Source organism: Marmota marmota, unplaced genomic scaffold, assembly GCF_001458135.2.
Source record: "Marmota marmota marmota unplaced genomic scaffold, marMar, whole genome shotgun sequence".
Lineage (NCBI taxonomy): Eukaryota > Metazoa > Chordata > Mammalia > Rodentia > Sciuridae > Marmota > Marmota marmota.
The window spans coordinates 23,050,284-23,071,339 of NW_026000037.1; the positions used below are offsets into that span (position 1 = coordinate 23,050,284).

A 21,056-nucleotide genomic window follows, 5' to 3' on the forward strand; every position below is an offset into this window, starting at 1 on the left:
ACCTGGGAGTGAGGCAGTGGTGAGGTGGAGATTGAATCCACCCCCAGAGGTCACCCGAGGGTAGGAGTTTGTTCCAGGTGGGGACAAGTGCATGGAGTACTGCATACATGGCATAGTAAAGGGCGTCTGAGTAGCAGGCCACTCCCCTCGTGCTAGGTGCGTGAGTGGCAGGCCACTTACCCTGTAGGCACAGTCCTGGATGTGGGTTGCAGTCCCTGCACTTGCTCCATGGCCCACTCCTTGATTGGTTGCTGCAGGGACAGTTAGCAGACATTGCATTGGTGGCTGCCTGTAATCTGCCCAGCTACTGCCTGAGTATATACACATGGTAACTGTGCAATAAAATCAGACCTGCTTCCTGCTTGGTCTCTGGAGGTCTTGATTAGCGACTCTACAGCCACACTGTCCTCTATCCTGTTCCGTGGACCTCCTCACTGGACGAGAGAAAGCCCGCGCAGTTCTGCTCAGTCCAGTGTCCCCAGCTGGTGTCCCTTGGAGCCCAGGTTGAATACTCATTCCATGCCTGAGGGTATATTTATATGTTTGGAACTGGTGCCAAACATCTTATTGGTAAAAATACAAAAACCAAGATAACCCTTCAAGCCTCCTGGCGCCTTTTCTCTGGGCTTCCAGCCCTCACTCTCTCTGTGCGCGCATTGACCTTCCGTCCAGGCAGACAGACGCCTCCTGGGGCAGCTGCAGGAAGCCTGTGGGTTCTCACTGCCTCTGGGATCTGGAGATCCCTCCCCTCCCTGCTGAAGCCCAACCCATCTGACTCTCCAGGGACCCCGCCAGCAGCCTCTGGACCTGGGCACCCTCACAGTGAAGAAGGGGACAGGGCTAAAAACACCTGTGCACAGGGAGAGTCTCAGTCTGTCATGGGTCCCTGGTCTTGTTGGTGTCTTGTTCTAGTGTCCTGCTCCTCTGGCGCCATGTAACTCTTCTTAAACGACATCTGCCCTTTGTCTCTCTCTGTGTGTGTGTGTGTGTGTGTGGGGGGGGAACCTTGTGGGTGTGGAGCTTGGACACCCGACTCCTGTTAGGGACTGTGGACTGTGACTGGTGATGCTCGCAGTGGGCTTGCCCGGTGATGTTGGGGGTGTTCAGACCCTGCTCACAGGAACACGCCTCTCCCTCCTGAGTGACAGGAGAGGTAATCTGCCTCTTCCTTCTTGGTGCTGCTGACATTCCTTCTTCCTGCACCCGTCACTCCAATCTCTGCTTTATAGATCACAAGCTCCCCTAAGTCTTTCTTATGAGGACCCTTGCGATTCCACTGAGGGCTCGTCTGATAGTTTGGGGAAATGCGTTCATTGCAAGAGCCTTCCCTTAATCCCATCTGCAGAGGTTCTTTTACCCCACCTCCAAAATTCATGTCGAAATTTGATTTCCAATGTGGCACCACCTATTGGGAGATAGGATTTGGGGGAGGGGATTAGGGCATTGGGGCATCACCCTTATAAATGGATTATTGCCTTTCATTAGAGACTGGACCAGTTCTGACAGAAATGGGTTAATTGGGCCAGCGAATTATCATGAAGCACGTTGCTCTTCTGGGCACGTCCATCACCCTTCTGCTTTCCTCCAAGTGCTGTAGCTGGATGAGACAATGCTCTTGAACTTCCCAAACTGTAAACCAATGAAAACCTTTTATCTTTACAAATTATCCAATTTGGGGTGTCCTGTTACAGCAGCAGAAAACAAACTAAAATAGTCACATAAGGTAATATTCATGGGCATAGATATCCTTGGGGAAGGGGGCATTATTCAGCCTGCCACAAGGACTTTATAATTTTCAAGATGCATCCAGTGTTGATATAGTAGAGTGCAAGTTGGAATTGTGACTCTCCCATTTCTGTGACCTGGGACAAGTGACCTTACCTTGTTGGGCCCCAGCAGTCTGGGGCAGATCTCAGAGCTCTACCCTCCTTCAGTCAGGGGCTGTCTTCTTACAGCCTGACTTGAAATCAAACATTGAAGTGTCTTTATTTTGAGGAGTAGGTGGGCATCAAAACTGAAATACCAGACAACATCTGAACCTTCACTTCTTAGCTCCAGATCAGTCATTGCTTATTAATCTCTGCCTTGATTCCAGAAATCTGAAGATGGAGCATGTTCTTTAGCTCATCACTGTTTAGAGATGTCTGCGGGGCACTGCCAAGTGACTTGAGGTTCACGCCAGGCTGGGTTCCCGGGAGATTAGCTTAGGTGGTGTTGGGTTCATGGCCTAGGGAGGGAAGAGAGGGTGCAGGGCTGGGCCAAGGAGTCCGTTGGCCCCACAGAGAGCTGGGAAGCTGGGGCGGCTGTCAGATCACTCTTTAGATGGGGAGAGGAGGCAGACCTTTGTGTGACAGGGTCCATCAGTCAGTCATGGGATGCTGCCCGTGGGTAAGAGGTGAGGTCTGTGGCATTTCCCCAAAGCTGCACTTCCAGATCCTGTGGGATGAAGGACAGGCCAGGTGTAGCCTCACAGCTCCTCAAATACCTGTTATCTCTTCCCCTTTCACTTCCACATCTTTGCACAGGTAGCCCCTCCTCCTGAGCGCCGCCTCTTCCGCTCCATCCCCACATCTCCCCAGGTGACTTCTATTCAGCATGCAGGGAGCTTGGCTTCAACAGGTGAAGCGAAGCCCGCTTACATGTATGCACCGGAAGCCCTCTCGCTTGCTTCTGCATACACCTGTGCAGTGCAGGAGTACTTATTTAGGGGTCTCCCTTTCTGCCAGCCTGGTCTCTGGTGGGTGGCTGCTGCGCCTGAGCTTTTAGGTCCTCTGCCCCCGTGCACAGTGCAAGACGTCAGGTGATTTTCTGAGTACTGAGGGTTTACATGACTTGGAATCTCCTGGGACAAATGACTTCTCAAGAGGAATGCTGATCTTCTAACCTTCTTGATAGAGTGGCAAACACAGGGTTTAATTGAGTCGTGTGGGACTAACAACCCCAGCAGTTGAATTAAAATACCGAACCCGGCACTCCTTGCCTGGAGTGGCATCAGCTGCTCCGCCAAGTGGTTTGCTCCGTGAGCAATTTGCATATATCCCAGACGTGGGCTGGAGGAGGGAGGTAATTTGGAATGAAGGTGGAGGCCCCGTGTGGAGATCCCATTTCTAGATCTAAAGGTGATCATCTGGACCCACACATTCAGACAGCGCAGGCACCGACCGACCGAAGTCCGGTGTTGTGGGTGTGTTTTTCCCTCTGACTTTAAGAAGGGAACACAAGGAATTTCCAGGACCTGCGGGCAGACATGTCTTTCTTCTCTGTACAAGGAAGAAGAGGAAGAAGTCTTTTGACTCAGAATGGTAGGCATTGCAGAGTGGGGAAAGAAATGGGTGCTTCTGATAGAAACCACGACTTCTGATTGACGGAAACCACAACTTCTCGTTGGGGCACAGCCTTAACTCCCTGCCCAAGATCTCACTCCCATCCCAGGAAGGGTGAGTGCTTTGGTCGCCAGGGGCCCTTGGTAGCGAATGGATGTTGGTGTTCCCCAGAATTCACATGTTGAAACCTTCTCCTGACCTGATGGTGTGGGAGGTGGAGCCCTCGGGAGGGGATTAGCACAGAAGGCAGATGGTCCCTGAGACCTCCCTCACCTCTTTCTCCATTTCAGTTGGAAGGTATTATCTGTGAGCCTGTAAACAGACTCTCATCAGAAACTGGGTCAGCCAGTCCTTGATCTTGAATTTCCAGCCTCCAAAACGCTACCAAAATAAGTTTCTTAGAGTATACACACAAGCCACCCAGTGCACGGTATTTTGTAGTAGCCAAGACAGGAAGCATCCGTGAGTGTTGTTGCAATGCACATTCCTGGGTTCTCTTTTTCACCGACAAACTGGGGCCTCTGGGTGAGGGGATGGGACATTTTCTCACCTTGTCGAAGGTCCCAGGTGACTTTGGTGTCACCAGCTCAGCACAGCCTGCAGAGTGACGTTTGGGATTACCCATCAAAGATGAAAAGAAGAAAGAGAAAGATAGAGGGGAGGGGAGAGATGGAGAACATGAAAGGAAGGAAAGAAGAAACACAGAGATTCTCCAAAGAATAATATTTATTTGGGAAAAGCAGAACATGGTAACAGGAATATGTGTGCCTTAGTGAACTATGGTTTATTCAAAGACATTGAGCAAGGGGAAGTTTTTACAAACAAAAACAAGGATTGCGTCGGACATTTGGAGGCTAATCCTTGGCTGCAGTGATTTATCACAGGAGTGGCGTCAGTCTGAGGTCGAACCCAGCCCTTGACGGAGTACTTTTTTGTGTAAGTTTGCAAGCTTGTCTGTGCAAGCCTGCGGTTCTGGCAGCCATTTGTGATTGTTGCTATCGTGTGTGCAAAAGAAGCCTTCTGTCATAACTTCTGGCGGATTTACTTTTGTTGTTGTTGTTGTTGTAGGGTTGATACAGGCAACTCCATTTTGATGCTGATAAACGTTCACGTTTCTTTCTCGGGATCTCTAGCCAGGGCAGGGGAATGCCCCAGCAGACTGACCTTGGAGAAATTGATGTTAGTGATGACATTCTCACGTCCACCCCTTCAGATGGCGATCTTGCCGACCAAGAGTGAGGCTAACGTTCACTGAGCACTTACTATGTGCAAGGATGCTCCTGAGTTTGGAACCATCATGGTCTTCACAGAGGATGGTGTCTAGTCCCAGAGGAACTTAAGTAGTTTGAGATGCCAGGGCTGGAGAGGGGCAAAGCAATAAACCCAGTCTGCTGTCTTTAGATCCAGCCCTTTTGCTGACCCTCCATCACCTCTGAAAACCAGGATGCTGTGGAACATTTCAGACTGTCCTGCTCCTGGCAGAGTGTCCCTGGACCACGGCTCTGCTCTTCCAACCCGGTTTCCTACTTCAGGATGCAGGGTTGGGAAAGGCTGGAGTAGCTCCTAGTAGCTGCCCCTCATGCACAAGCTCTACCTCCCTTAATATCTGGTCCTGTGGCCCTTCAGGGGACCAAGTTGTCATTCAGGTAAAGCTTTAGGGCTTGCCTTGGTCTCCCCTCACAGTTTGGGCTTCCACCTCTGATGAGTACAGACAATCGCCTGCTTCTTCATTTTTAAAAATAAAGGTTCAATTAAATTTTATCAGATACTGTGCTCATTGTAGTGAATTTGGAAAATCCAATGTGTGATGATGCAGAAAATTTGCCCACAATTCATTCTCCCATTTGCTGCTTACATGCTCTCATTTTTCTTCTCGGTATTTTTAAATGGGCATTCGAGCTCTAATACTTCAGAGATTTGCCTTCTGATTTTGATTCAATATCATACCAAACATATTTCTCGACACTGTGAAAGCAGATTTGGGTAAGCAACATTTTTCATCGTTGCATAATAGTCCACCGATGTTGAAACTGTTATTCTAATACTTCCTACATCTGGGTTATTTTCAGTTTCTTGCCATGACGAGAATGCTTGATGAACATTTTTTGTGCATGTCTTCATCCACATCTCTGAAAGTTTGCAGAAGTAATATCAGTGGTTACCATAGAGGCTTTAGATACAGATTGCCAAATTGCTTCTCTGAAAACTTGGGCTAACTCATGTTTCTGCCTTTGTGAGTTAATATTTGACCTCAGAGAGATCAGTTGAAGTCCTCAGTTATTAAATGACCCTCCAAATTAAATTGGGGCTGGAAGAATGCAGGAGAAGCCCATCTCTCTGTGTTGGTGGCCCCTGGGGAATTTCAGTGGTTATTAAGGAAGCACATGATCTGTTCGAATAGGAGGAATAAAACTCCTCTTTGGGCAGATTAGGCAGGTCATATTTGCCTGTAAAGCCTGTTATTTGTAATAGATCTCATTTTTAAAGATCCATTGCCAACATAATGTCACATAATTTTACATGGAAATGGCTTTTAGATTTTAATATGTTTCTGCTCAGTCACTTAGAGGAGTTACTTAAAAAAAAAAATCTTTCTTTTGAAATGGTCCAAGTTTTCCATACCCGCCCCTCCTGTGCTCAGGACAGACTCATCAATCCACGCAGCTTCATTTTTTTTTCTGCGGGGCCTGAAGACACCCCAGAAACATTTGCAATACTTTACCCCAGGAAGTCATTGCCAATTAAAATAAATCCAGTGCAGGAAATTGAATCTCGTTTCCACACAACTTAACCTTCCCAGGCGATTGCCACACCTACGCCAGGGCACCGACACCATGCCTTCTGCCCTTTCTCTTCTCTCTTGTGAATGGGCTTCTTGAGAAAAGGTGATGTTGAGTGTATAATTCTCAGTGGGGTTTAGAAGGCCCTGGGTGATATTCTGGGGGTGTAGTGGTCCATATGGGGCCTTCTAGCTCCCCGCTGTGAATGAGTGCCTCATCTACATGTGTTCTGACCAGGGCTCAAACTGCTTGGAGAGTGTCTAATTTTATATCTTTGGTTACCTATTGCCCATGACCTCATGTTGCCAGGAGTGAGAACCACCCACCCCAATTTTGCTATAGGTTCCTCTAAGATTGAAATCACTTTCCAAATGTAAACTTAGGGAGCTGGCAGGAGCTGAGGCACATTTGATCTGGAGATGGGTGGCAGGTGACTTTCTGCCCTCTGGAGATGAAACCATCCCTCCTCCCCCTGCCCCACCCTCTGTCCTATCAGGGACCTGCAGCCATTAGTAGCAAAAAGTTAGGCTCCTACCAATGAAGCCTATTGAGGCCCAGTGGAGTCCTCCTGCAAAAGTGTGCAATGTCCTCATGTCCCTGGTCTTCCCCTACGTGGACTGTGAGCTCCTTGAGAGTAGGGACCACACCTGATAACTGACTCTTTGTAAAATGCCTAAATGATAATGATCATTCTGGTTTCCTTGTTCACCAAGGAGTTAGGAGCCCTTCCCATGAGTAGGCACTGTTCTTGGGATTCCTATCTTCAGGAGAGTACACTCTTGGGGGGTCGAGAGCAATTAACAATAAATACTGTGTATTTGGTAATTTATATGATGTGGTGGAAGGTGATAAAGTGACAAAGTACACAGCATAAGTGGATTGGGTATGCTAACTATAATTTCAAACGGGGTGACCAGGATGAGCCCTAACAAGCAGGTAACATTTGACAAAGGCTTGAAGGGGACGGGGTGTGTGGGAGGGTGAGCGTTGGCTATGCAAATGTCTATGGAAAGAACACTCCAGGCAGAGAAAGCAGTAAGTGCAAAGACCCTGGGGTGACAGTGAGGTGGTGTGCAGACGCTGGGGTGAAGAGCTCGAAGGCATGCTGGTGGAATAAGTGTCAGAGAGGAATGGAGCCAGATGGATACATCTTGAAGGTAGGGCTGGCAGTATTTCCAGGATGTGGGCTTTGAGAGAAAGTGAGGAGTCAAAGAGGACTCAGATTTTTGAGTGGAGCAGTTAGAAGCCTGGTGTTGTCCTTAGCAGACATGGCAAAGGTGTGGGAGTAGTAGGTTTAGGACAGAGATCTGGTATGATGTACAGGAGTTGGGCTGATGGAAGGCAGCAGGTGGGCAGGCAGGCTGGGGGCTGGGCTGGTGGACACAGGCAGTCTGTGGACACTGTCTTCTACATTCTCCTTGAAGCAGGGCAGTCACTGCTGAGGGTGAGGACAGAGAGAGTTTTGGGAGAGATGAACAGGTGAGTCAAAACCACCTGGGTGTGTGGAAGAGGGCCCATGCTGTGGGAGCTTCAGGCATCATGTGAAGTGTCTGTTGCCATGAGTTCCAAGGGTGGGTCCTCAGTGTGGTTTGTCTGTCTTTGGCCACAAGGCTTAGCTATTGCCCAGGTTCAGGCGGACCATGGATGGAGTCAGACTTGATTTTATGTTGCGCTTCGGTGTCCTGCATGGGGCAGAGGGAGCGTGAGACGCAGGGTTAAGGGTCTAATCTTGCTCTCTGGCAGTCCAATCCCCATGGAGCAACCAAAGTGATATTTTCAAAGTAGTTTTAAGTTCTTTATTTTCTCAAAAACATCTAAAATCTTCCCATTTCTCTTAGAAACTTATTTAGCATCCTTAGGATGGACTATAAGCCTGTCATGTCGCAGCTCTCACGCCACACTAGCCACACTGGCCAGGCCGATCCCAGGCAGAATCACCCCTCCGAGAGGCGCTTCCTGACCATCTCCCAGAAATAGCCCTGACCACTACTTATCTCTTACCTCTGTTTTACTTTCTTCCACTGTTTCGTTTGCTTTATGGTCTCTCGGTACCAGAATATAAGCTCTTTGGAGGTAAGGACCACACTGTGTGTTCTGAGGGTTCAACACAGAATATGCTTTCAATAAATGAATGAGTTTGTAAAAACGTATCTACCTATGAATTTAAGATGAATAAACTCTAACATCTGAAGGTCAAAGAAGACTTGAAAAGTAAAAAAGCATATCGGAGTGGGTAGCAAGAGTCTTACAAGAATTTCAGGCTTCCCTCTGTGAACTACAGGTGCCATGCAATGCCAGGGTCCTCACAAGATGGATCTGAAAGTCCTGCGCTAACTCTAAAGCTCATTTTCAAATGGGAGGGAGCATGAGAAAGCCACCAGAAAATTCCTTAAAAAGCATATGATAAGGAAGAACCAACCTTACTACCTATCAAAAGGGATTTAAAAGTCACGGTGATGATAATATGTCCCTGGTGAAAGAATAAACAGAAAAAGTGAGTGGAACATAAATAAATAAATGTTGGGTTTGTGTACAGCCAGAGAAATGGACAATGGTGCTCCATATGTGTGCTATGAATCAAAATGCATTCTGCCATCATGTAAAACAAATTAGAATAAATAAATAAATCTAAAATTTTTTTAAGGAAATAAATACATTCATAAATAAATAAATAAATAAATGTACATTTGGAAAGTCACTCAAACATATCTGAAAATTAGGGTAAGATCTAGGTATCATATCATACCAATGGGGGAAAAAAAACTTTTTTAGTTAATGGATTTAGGACAATTCACTGGCCTCATGGAAAAATAAATAAATAAACCTGGATCCCTCTATGACTTCAATCAAAACAAATTCCACCTGGATCAAACATGTAAGTGCAAAAAATTAACTATATAAGGTTTCAGAGAAACACAAACCCTTAAAAAAATACCTACATCAAGAAAAGAATTTTTTAGCATGCCACAGAATTTAGATGCTATAAAGTCTCAATCATTTTAAATTACTTTTAAAATCCTGTTCACGAAAAAAATTTAAACATAAAACTAAATCATAATATATCAAAATATGAAGAAATGTGAACAACCCACACACTACAACCACAGTACTGATCATGAGTAAAGGGATGGTTTACTTCCCCATAGGGAAAAATGATCAAATTGCCAGTAGGAAAACAGACCAACCTATACAGTCAGTTCATAGAAGATGAAATACCATGAGCTAATAAAGGTATGAAACAATTATTCTATCTCATTCACTAATCCAAGAAGTTCACATTAAAGCAAGTAGTGACAGAACTTTCCATCTGTCAGATTGGGAAAGATGAATGGGTTGGATATATACAACTTTTAGGATGTGGGAGAAAGCACTGGAGTCCTGCTTTTGGGAGGCCACTGGAGCAGCTTTGGTAAAGCAGTTCTGATCCACTTACATGAAACATGCCCGAAGCCTTTCAAATAGCCATTAGTTTCCTAGGGGCTTATTCTACAGATGTGCTATTAGGAAAAACTCATTTATTAAAATCTTCACTGCAGAATTTTTATAGTAGCCCAGGATTAAAAAGCCCAATTATTCATCGAGAGAGGAATTGTTCATCTCAAATCAAACCAAATCAAATCAAATCAAATCATAGTATTTCCACACAGTGGAATAATATTTCCACCCAGTGGAATACTATAGAGCTATGGGGGAAATGAGTTAGCTTTAAATGTGGTCACATGACCAATCTCCAAGATAAGGAAAGCAAAGGGCAGAATGTTGGGGCATGCTCTTGATCTGCAAAACCAGCAGAAATTCACATTGCTTGTGCTTGCACAAGCACCTGCTCAAGGGCCATCTGGGTGTACCCACAAATGTGGGGACCACAGTTGCCTCTGGGAGTGCCCCAGAGGATGGTGAGTCCGGGGTGGGATTGGCCCAGTTTCACTGTGGCATCCAGGCATCTCCGAGAGTAGATTAGACAGTTCACCCTCCAACAAGATCAGAGGGCTGCAAAGAAGCCAGGGTGCTTCCTGTCCAGTGCCCCGACTATCACACTGCCTCTACTTGAAATGTCTTCTCATTTGCAAAACAACTACAACAACAATCACAACAACAGACAAGAACAACAAAATTTCCTGAACTTCCAGTGTTCCAGTGGATTAGAAAGCAGACCTTTGGCTCCACATGCTAAAAATTGGTATAGAGCAAAAGAATGTTCTAGAAGATGAGCCCAGGCCCAGGTGCAGGCATGTAGACAAGGTTCTTGGATGGAAAGACAGGGTGCAGAACACAGGGGCAGCTCTGCCACAGATTGACTTGGCGTTGCCTTGGCCCCTGTAATCCCAGCTACTCAGCCTGGGCAGCTTACCAAGACCCTGTCTCAAAGTTAAAAGGAAAAAAGGCCGGGAGTGTAACTTTGGCCTTGAGAACACTCCAGCCTGGGATGGGCCTGGGCTGGGAGCTTCTCCAAGATCGGAGCTGGGTCTCATTTAATTGAACTAAGTACAGAAGAATGAACCAACTGGCCAGCCAGGGAGCTTCAGGGTACCAAGCAGGACTCTGAAGTCTCATTCAGAGAGATTTTAGGCTAGGCTGGGAACAGTGAATACAGAAGTTGGTTTTCAGTGGGGCTAACAAGAGAAAAACCTTCCCCAGAATCTGATCCGTTACCACCGCAGGGCCCACACTGCTCCCACTAAGCCCCTGATACGGCACCGTGTGTTCCTCAGTGGCCTTCACTCAGGAGGCCACTCAGTCATCTGACATCTTACAGAGATCAGGGTCTATCTCCACTGCTCTGAATACAATTTTCCTCCCTTGTTTATTATGTTTCTGCCAGTGCTGCCGCACACAGGCTTATGAGAACCTTTTTCAATTAGCTGTGAAAAGAAGAGGGAGGGTTGATTCTTAAGGCATTCATTGGACTCATCACATATTCTCTGGTCCAAAAGCTGCTATGCTGAATGAAGTTGAAGGATTATTGAGCTTTGGGAAGGTCACTAGCTTATGCTGCAGAGCTTGGGGGGTGGGGACTGTCTTCAGGATACTACGCAGTCCCTGAACATGACCAACATTGGATGCAATTTCTCCAATGCAATTTCATGAACCAAGAGGTGGGCATGCAGATGGGTCTTTCTGTAGATTGATAATCACCCTCTTGCAAAGGTCTGTGCCTGATTCCCACAGTTTGGGGCTTTAGATCTTCACATTTCCTAAGAGAGAGAGAGAGAGATTAAAACTGTTTCACTGAATTTAGTTTAAGAATGGCACCTGGTTGTTTTGAGCTTGTCATGTTACTGCCCCCAAATAGCAAAGCAGAGGATTTCCATGGTGGCCCGATGCTCAGCTGTTGAAAAGAATTATGTCTAGAACGTGGGACATCTCTTTATGCTGGTATGTGGTAAAATTTTGTGGGTGAATATAGCAATTCAATTTAGATAGTGGCTTAGATCCTCCAGGAATGAAGGTTTGGGTTACCTAGGCAGGTAAAAAAAATGGTGACCAGCCAAGGTGCTGCTGGGGGCAGAGGAAACATGGCATGGATAGTGGTCAAGGGTGGTCCTGAAGGCCCGAGAGGACTGGAACAGCTATGTGCAAATTCTTTGCTTTATTATGTATCCATTTGTATGTATTTGCCCATTCATATCTTATCTCTGTGCATTACTTGCTAAAGTAAAATATCAGTTGCAGGTTGTTAAGTAGGGTTGTAACTCAGGGGAGATGGGGAGAGCCTTCCTCAGAGATGGATGCATGGATTGCCTTTGCGACTTCCCTTTTTGAAGAGAGTGAGTTCACTTCCACTCCATGAGAGATGATGGCATCTTGTAGGCACCAGCATGCTCCCGCTGCTCTTATTGTTTGGAGGCTCAGCACAGGTGTAGAGATGCTGAGCTGGCAAACAGGTGGACCATGTTTATCTGTTGCTGACTCAGTATCACCCCCCACTGCCTTCTCTGCATTGCTGCAGATGGGGAACTGGACCAACTCTTCCTAGAAGCCCCTTCCTCACAGTCTAGGTCATCAGCTAATGAGCAGCACTTGCATTTGGAAGGTGAAGGGAAAGGGATCTGGTACTCAGGGGTGGCAGTTGATGGCAGCTTTTGAGAGGTACCTGCTATGAGCTAGTGAGATGATTTCTGGTGGCTTCCTTGACCCTTGTTCCCCAGCCTTCCAACAGTCATGAAAGCCTCATATTAAAAGCATTTGCATTAACACCTGGTTGGTCTCTATGAGCTTCTGCTTTTATTTTTCCAGACTCTGTCATATACACCCCATTGGGCAGCTGTTGCAGGATGCTGGGCCCCATGCACCCATAGTGTGCACACCAGATGAGGGCATATTTACTGGTGATTTCTAAAAGACTGGACATAGGTCCTCTCATCTGATCACTCTGTAGAATGAGGTCCTCAAGGCAGTGTGAAGCACCATGGTCTGGACATGTGGACAGCTAGACCTTTACGGGGTCCCTGCTGTCACGGTCTATGTGCCTAGTTAAATGGATTCACAGTGGATATTGTCCTTTTGTGGGAGTTGATGATTCTACGATGAAGTCATTCTTGACAGAACCAGACAAAATTAGAGCCAGGAAGTAATGAAGGGGGAGGGCTCAAGCCTGCCTGTGCAAATCAAGCACTTTCTCAAGGACTTTCTGAGGTCCCACCAGAGAAGACTACGCATACACCCCATGCTTTACATGCCTTGCAAGTATGCACAGATTTCTGTGGCAGAGTTTACCTTTGACATTCTTTAAGACTTCAACAATTTAGACAAGCTGTTCTGTTCAGGATGCTTGCCCAGCAACAGCACCTCCACCAATGAGCTGACGCTGTCCTTGGCCTCAACTCTCTAAGACCAATGAACTTTGTATCCATGTCGCTTATGTAAATTTCTCCCCCTGTTGCCTGGAAAAACTTCCCAGGGCCTCCAGTCCCCTTGCAATGTCTGTCATTCCTAAATAAACAGCACTGTTCTCTGAAGAGTCTCTTTAATTGCTATTTAGATTGGCATTGTCTTTCTCTAAACTGTTCTTACGAAATTAATCAGTAGCTTAAAATGTTTCTACTCACAATCTGTAGATTGGCGATAATGCCCAGTAAGCAAAGCAGAAACCAAGAGGAGGAATAGGGACTTGTCCTCCTGACAGGGACTTTGCTTGTGTTCACATTATGATGTGAAAAATTTTTTAAATATACAACTTTTAAATAGATTTAAAACTTAAAAAAATGCCAACTCTTTGAATCATCGTTCATGTAATATTTATCTCACCATTCAAAATTATATTCTCAGAGTACATTATAGTGTTCCATGTATTTTTAGAGAAGCCCATGATTATCTCTTATAAAGAAACAAAGGTGTGTATCTGTGGGTGCCGTCACTAGTCCAGAGTGGCTCTAAGATGAGTGTGACGTGGAGGTAGGAAGAAGCTACGTGGGGAAAATCTATATCCATTGTATGAAAATAGAAATAACTGGCTATGTTCTACCTAATTCTTTCTGAATGTCGATTCCATATGCAGACACTTTACTGAATTTTCTTATTCTTCAAATAGTTTTTCAATTAATTCTCCTGGTTCTTCCAGGCATTGAAATAATAGTAGTTTTTCTTTTTTCTTCCTAATTTTGATATTAGGCCACCAGGGTTGGATTGGATTCTTAATCACCAAAGTGTAAAATAGGAATGCTTCTTTAGAACTTAAAGAGAAAAGAAAAACTTCTAAGCAATTCTAGAGCACCAGCATAAAATTCACACCAAAACTTGACAAAGAGACTAGAAGAATAAAACTCATATCAATCGGTGCAAAAACTTGAAATAGAGTGCCAGCTAATCGAGTCTGTAAACAAACTTCAAATGCGATGCAACCAGAGGGACTCATTCCAAGATGCAAGGAAGCTTTGCTATTAGCAAATAATTAATATTTTAAAAGACAATTGGGAGATAATTTCCATATTAAAAGGTCATTAAAAAAAAAAAACAACCACCCATGATTAGCTCCATTAAGGCCAACTTGGTACTTGATAAAAGTGTATAAGTACAGCTCAAACAAGAAAGGATGAATACTTCCTTTATTTTATCAAGAGAAACAAACTCAAAGAACAAACCAGGTTCCTATGGAATAGAAACACTGAGGGTGAGTCATTAAAGATAGAAATAAGGCAAAGACGATTATTTTCATTATAGTTACTAGACATAGTGCTGAGAGGACTAGTCAATAGGCCTAGAAAATACAAAAAAATAAGATAAAAAAAAATGGGACAGAAGGTAACAAAATCATTATTATTTTCAGGCAACTTAATTGTGTACCTGAAAAAAAAGCAGGAGATTGTAGTGAAAATTTATTAGAAAAATCGGGGAATTCAGTAAAGCATTTGGTTATGAAATTAATACACAAAAGTATTTTCCTCTGGCAATTCATCTGCTATTTTTTTTCTATATTCCACATATTTTGTTTTCCAGAATTCAAATCTGTTAACTTATGTTTTTTCTGGTAAGTCATCCCTTTCTTATGCATTGGCATGGATTTGAGCAAAATATGCTTTTATGATGTGTTACAAGTGTTCTGTTTTAATTGGATGAGCGTGCTGTGGATTCCTGGTATGCGCCTCTTCAATCTGTGTCAGCCGGCTCTGGCCAGGTTCCAGGCATTGTGTCCTTTCTTAGCACTTTGAGTCCTGGGGTCGGGGTGGCTCTTATCTGGTGCAATGTCAGTGCCTCAACTTCCCTCGGGGCTCCCTTAACCCCCTATATGTTGCCATAGATAGGTGGACTGGGATGGGAGGCCAGTGTTTGTAAATACCCCAAGGCCATTTAAAGGTGGAGACATTCTATGTGCTGGGCATGGTCAGAGACCTATTTATTCATTTTGTTACATAGACCCCACTCTTAATCTTATGCCATTGTTGTGGTTTCAATGATCGATTGGCCATAAGCAGAGAGGCAAGTTAACTCTCTTTGCTGCTGTTGTTTCTGATTTCTCTTTGTATTTTCGGGAGTTTTTCCTTTTAGAATTTGTTGCAGCATTATTTGGCACATAAATTTTCCTGACAGTTGGCACTTTATTGTATATTATCCTCTTTATCATTATAAAGTGCCCTTTCTTTTCTCCTTAATGCATTTCCTGAGGATTCTCTTGACTGATCTGAGAACCCGCCTGGCTGTTTGGGGTCCGCCCTTGCCTGGAACTTCTGGGACCATCCACTGACTTCCATTTACTTTCAAGTTCCCAGTTACTTTGTTTTAGATGTATCTTGTTATTTTTCAGCAAGTAAAGTTTTCAAACTTATTATTATTATTATTTTGGTGGTAGTGGGGATTGAACTGAGGGTTGCTATACCACCCCTTTTAATATTTTATTTTGAGACAGGGTCTTGTTAAGTTGCCCAGGCTGGCCTAGAACTTGTGGTCCTCAACCTCCCCAGTAGTTGAGATTACAGGTGTGTGCCACTGTGCCCTGCCCTGCTCAAATGTGATCTTTCAAATTTTGTGGGGTTTTTTTTTGTGGGGGTACCAGGGATGGATCCTAGGAGTGTTAACCACTCAGCCACATCCAGCGCCTTTTTTAATTTTTAATTTTGAGACAGGGTCTCACTAAGTTGCTCAGGGCCTTGCTAAGTTGCTGAGGCTGGCTTTGAACTTGAGATCCTCCTGCCTTAGCCTCCGGAGCCACTGGGATTAGAGGCATGTGCCACTGTGCCTGGCTAAAATCTTGTTATACTTATTGGTATATCTGTTAGGTTCTTCATTCTATTTCCTTTTCTATGTTACATTACTAAGAGTTTCCTCCTCAACTGAGGGATGGGTGATCGTTAAAAATTGCGTATATGTAAGGTGTTTAACTGGATGGTTTGGTAAATGTATATATTGTGAAATAGTCACTAAGATTACCCCATACAGCATAAGTTACCTTTTTGTTTTTGTTTTTGCATCTGAATACACTTAAGATTACCCTCTTAGCAAATCAAGTATGCAGTACAATGCTGTTAACTGTAGCCATATTATTGTACATTAGATCTCCAGAACTTATTTGTCCTGCATAACTGAAACTTTGTACCCTTAGACCAACATTTCCTCTACCCTTTCCCCCAGTCCTTGGCACCCACCATTCTACTCTTTCTAATTTTAATTCTACATATAAATGAGATCATATAGCAGCACTTATCTTTCTTGTGCCTGACTTATTTTACTTAATATAACATCCTTCAGATCCACCAATGCTGTTGAAAATGGCAGAATTTCCTTTTTAAAGACTGAACAATATTCCCTTGTATATATAAATTCCATTTTTTCTTTAATGGATTCTATGTCTTTTATAAAGAATACTGCACTAAACATGGCGGTGTAGATATCTCCTTGAGATACTGATTTCATTTCCTTTGGAAATATATACCCAATAGTGAGACTGCTGGATCACATGGTAGTTCTATTTTTAATTTTTTTGAGTCACTTCCGTACTGTTTTCCATAATGGCTGTATCAATTTACACTCCCATCAACAGAGTCCAAGTGTTCCCTTTTTCCACATTCCTGACAACATTTATCTTTTGTTTTGATAATATCCAATAATTTGAGTGCTTGCATGTTTGAGATTGCTTATTGCTCAGCTTGGCTTAATGTGAATTTTGGGGGTCACAGTTTGTTTCCTGTGAATTTTGAATACTTACATCTGTGATTTACTGGAATCTACTTCAATCCTTTTCTCCCTTCTCAGTTCTTGGGATTGAACTCAGGGGTGCTCTACTACAGAGCTACATCTTAGCTCATTTTATTTTATTTTGAGACAGGGTCTTGCAAAGTTGCTGAGCCTGGTCTGGAACTTGTGATTCTTTGGACTTATTCTCCAAAATTGCTGGGATTATAAGTATGTGCCATGGCTTTCTTCTTACTCGTGTTTAAGTCAACCAAACCTCTATCATGTAGTGAGCCCTTCCACATTCTCCACAATCATTATCTTCTATGATATTTATGATAATTTTGAAGTGTACGTATGACTGTTTTTTTCTCAAAAAAATTTTTTTTTCCCAGTGCTGAGAATTAAATCTAGGGCCTTGTGAATGGTAGGCAAGTGCTCTGCCAGTAAGCTACATCCCTGCCCTTTCTCAGCATTTTTATTAAATAAACATTTTTATATGCAAAAATGATTGCAGAATTTTATAACGCACTCCCGTCTACCCAGCATCAAGAAGCCACTACCGACATTTCTACTTGCTCCTCGTTGTCTTCTCCCTTCCTTACATTTCATCCATTGGTCCCTCTTATTCTGATGCATTTCAAAGTTGTAGACATTAGTATTCTTCCCCCCAAATATTTAGAAGAATCATCTGCTTTCGAGTTCTTCTTCTATTGCCTTTCTTGTTCATGCAAGATTTTCCTTAACAGGAAACACTCTTGGGGGAATTTTCTACTGTTTCTTATCCCTCTCCTCCACCCAAGCAAGAGTAGATTATTCATCTTTTAGTTGCCTCACAAATTAAAAAATGGTGTCTATTTACTTTTGCCTTCTCATATTTTCCATACCTGCTATAATGTTTCTTTGCATGTTAACGTATGTGTCTCAACCAAGACTTCCAATTTGTTTTTTTTTTAAAGAGAGAGGAGAGGGAGAGAGAGAGAGAGAATTTATTTATTTATTTTTAGTTTTAGTTTTTCGGCGGACACAACATCTTTGTTTGTATGTGGTGCTGAGGATCGAACCCGGGCCGCACGCATGCCAGGCGAGCGCACTACCGCTTGAGCCACATCCCCAGCCCTCCAATTTGTTTTAATATGGCATAAAACTTTCCCTGAGCTTCACTCTGCTTCTTCAATGTGATTCTTCGTCTCTTCAGAGTCCTAGTTGGAGGGCTGGTCACGTGTTGTTCTCATGCTGTCCCGAGGGGGACACTTTACTCTCTCATATTCTCTTCTTCCACCCTCTTCCCACCATGCCATGGCTCAGGTGGTATCTTCCAGAACTGTCTTTGGCTGTGGATCTGGGGAAGGAACTCTGCAGCCTGAGTGGAACCCTGACCATGCACCTCCTTTCTCTGCTTTCAGCTCCCCTTCTACTCTCTTTTATTTCCACCATTACTTTCTGAAATTGATGCTGGGGCTATCTTATAAAAAAGTGAAAACATGTTTTCTTTGCTTAGTGGCCATCAGGTGTGACACAAGCCATTGTGATTGCTCTAGGAAGTGAGTGAGGCCCTGGGATGGTGGAGGAGGCTCAGCTGTTCATCCTGCCTGTCCCAGGATGTCTCTGGACTCTTCAGATGGATGGGACATCCACCAATTCCCTTTTATCTGAAAAGAGAAGGATTAAGAGCCTGTCACAGAGTTCCAGAAGCAAGGCACAGGTGCCAATCATGCTACTTCCACTCTCTGTTCCCAGGGGAAAGTGTTTTGCACCCAATCCACTCAGGACACTGTTGTGGTGTGATGAGCCATGTGACGTTCACAATGGGACCTGCCAGAGAAAGAAATGAACAAAGAGCACTGCCCATCCTAGGCTCAGGAATGAACCTCTCACCAAAGAAGAAACTGGCATAAGAAAAAAGGTGAAGAAGCATTGAGAAAAGTCACAGAACATGACCCTGAAATTCACAGGAAACAATTCAAGTCTGCATATATCATAGTGAATCCCATTATTATGTAGAACTATGAGGTACCAATTTAAAAAAAAGGAGCTATTCCTTTAAGACAATGTGTATTGGGTTACCTTGTGATACTGGTTTGTAATATAAAAATGTTTTGCAAAAAAGAAAATCCCTGGGGCTGATGGACTTAGAAGCATGCCCAACTGACCTGGCTAGGGGAGTTTCCATTAATATAACCAAGGGACACCAGCAATAGAGCTGGAGAATGATAAGAGGGCCAAGGGGTGGAGCAAATCAGGCTGTCAGTGGGAGGAGAGAAACTCAGCTCAGCCCTTGGAGGTCAGTCAGGTTAGCCCCACTGAAGCTGATAAACAAAAATGATACCCCAGAGACTCTGCTGCTAGACTGTCTCCCCAGGGAAATCCTCCTTGAGAAGAGGAAGGTCTGAGCAAAGCAATTTGCTGGGAAATTGTTAATAGCAGTGAAAGATCAGAAGGCTCACCTAGAAAGAATTAGATCAATAAATTATGGTATATTCCTGTGCACACGATTAAAATAAATGAACTAGATTTATATGAATCAACTCCGAAGAAACCTTAGAGCTACAATTGAGTGAAGAAAGCATGTTTCAGAATTGCAAATTCAGGGTGACTTTGTGTAAATAGTAAAACAAAGTATCACTGTATTATCTTCTTGGATGCATATCTATATTCTTCTCAGTATGGGTAGAAAAAGAGGCCTACTTCAGGGCAGGGTCTACTTGTCAGAGTTCAGGGTTGGGTCCATTTGTATGAAGATGGAGCTGGGGTGCAGAGTAGACATCAGTTGTTGTATTATTTTATTATTTTTAAAAATATATTTTGTACCTATAGATAGATACAATACATTTTATTTATTTATCTTTATGTGGTGCTGAGGATTGAACCCAGGGCCTCACATGTGCTAGGCAAGCACTCTACTACTGAGCTACAGCCCCAGCCCATGTTTTATTACTTTATTTCTTTAAATTCTTCTATACACTTATAGAATTAACATCTGCCAGTTTGGGGTGGTGGGTACATACGTAATTATAAGTCTTTTATAATTTTTTTATATTTGTGAAATATTTTATTATACTCTCAATAATAAAAAAAGCTCTTGAGACCCCAACATGGTAGCAGGAGGTAGAAACACCAAGAGATGGAGCAGCCGAGTTGGCCTTGGGTAGCTGGGGCCTGCATGCCCTCTGCTGCAGGACTCGGAGCTTGTGACGCCAGGCCTGTGGACATTATGTTTCAGATCCCCTGACCTGGCCTGGCCTGACAGCTGTCCAGATCACCTTGAGCAGAATGAGCATAAGTAGTGAAGTGTCTTCTTACCCTGACTGTCCCCTGAGCAGGGATGGTGCACTTACACCTGTCTGCAGGGGCCCATATGGGGCCTGGCTTAGAGAGGTCATCCATATGTCTACTGAATGAGTGAGCAGCGAACTGCAGGGGCTCAGACCCCTCCCCAGATACTTACCTCACCCACTGTACCCAAGCCAGGCTTGACTAATGAGGGGATGTTTATCAGTCCAAGGAGGGGGCTGACTGAGGGGAGGTATTTGCTTTTCAGCCCTTCTGCATTTTCCCACGCCCAGGCCTTCATAAGACCCCTCATAAGGGAGCAGTTACAGGACAATAAATCCTCATCTCTCTGCCTGCCTCAGGGACTTGGGAACAAAGCTTCAAATGTCTGCCCTGGGTTTAGATTTTTGAAAGAAGGATAATAGCAGAAAGAACAACAGCACCACAACCCTGAAATTTTGGATGCCAATGTTTACACTCACAAGGGACCTTAGGTATTCAGTTCACTAACTTTATCAGTCAGTGAGGGATAAAGAAAGGTCCCTCTTAGCCAAGCATGGTGGCGTATGCCTGAAATCCTAGCGGCTCTGGAGGCTGAGGCAGGAGGATTGCAAGTTCAAATCCAGTCTCAGCGATTTAGCAAGGCGATTTAAAGTGACTCAGTGAGACCCTGTCTCTAAATAAAATATTAAAAAAGGACTTGTGGTGTTGCTCAGTGGTTAAGCCCCTCTGTGTGCCATCCCAGGTGCCATAAATAAATAAATTAATAAAGTCCCTCTGTAGAAGGAGATATGAGTGTCTTTACCGTAAAGCTCCTAGGCAGGGTGTGGAAGGCGATTTGGACTCGCCAGCTCTGAGCAGCTGAGAAGATGGGACAAGGGTGGGGGAAAGCCACATCTTTGGGTTCTGTTTGTATTTATAAGTTCTGATGTTTCAAATAAATAGCCGAAGGTCTTATTCACTCATGAATTCATTAAGTAGGTAGGAACCAATGTTGAGAGCCACAACCAAGTCAAGATGGCGCCTGGCATTTTGCCAGAAGGAGTGGTTGAGAAGAAGTAACGCCAGAGAGCCG

General features: G+C 44.1%; 1 long non-coding RNA gene across 1 annotated transcript in view; it reads left to right on the top strand.

The window, feature by feature from the left end:
- The first annotated feature begins 3,090 nt into the window (after nucleotides 1-3,090).
- The window catches only part of LOC125619372, a 69,445-nt gene continuing 51,479 nt past the window's right edge, over nucleotides 3,091-21,056 (top strand). The window contains exon 1 of the long non-coding RNA XR_007350892.1: nucleotides 3,091-3,302. This is a non-coding gene — a long non-coding RNA (uncharacterized LOC125619372). The remainder of the gene's footprint in view (nucleotides 3,303-21,056) is intronic.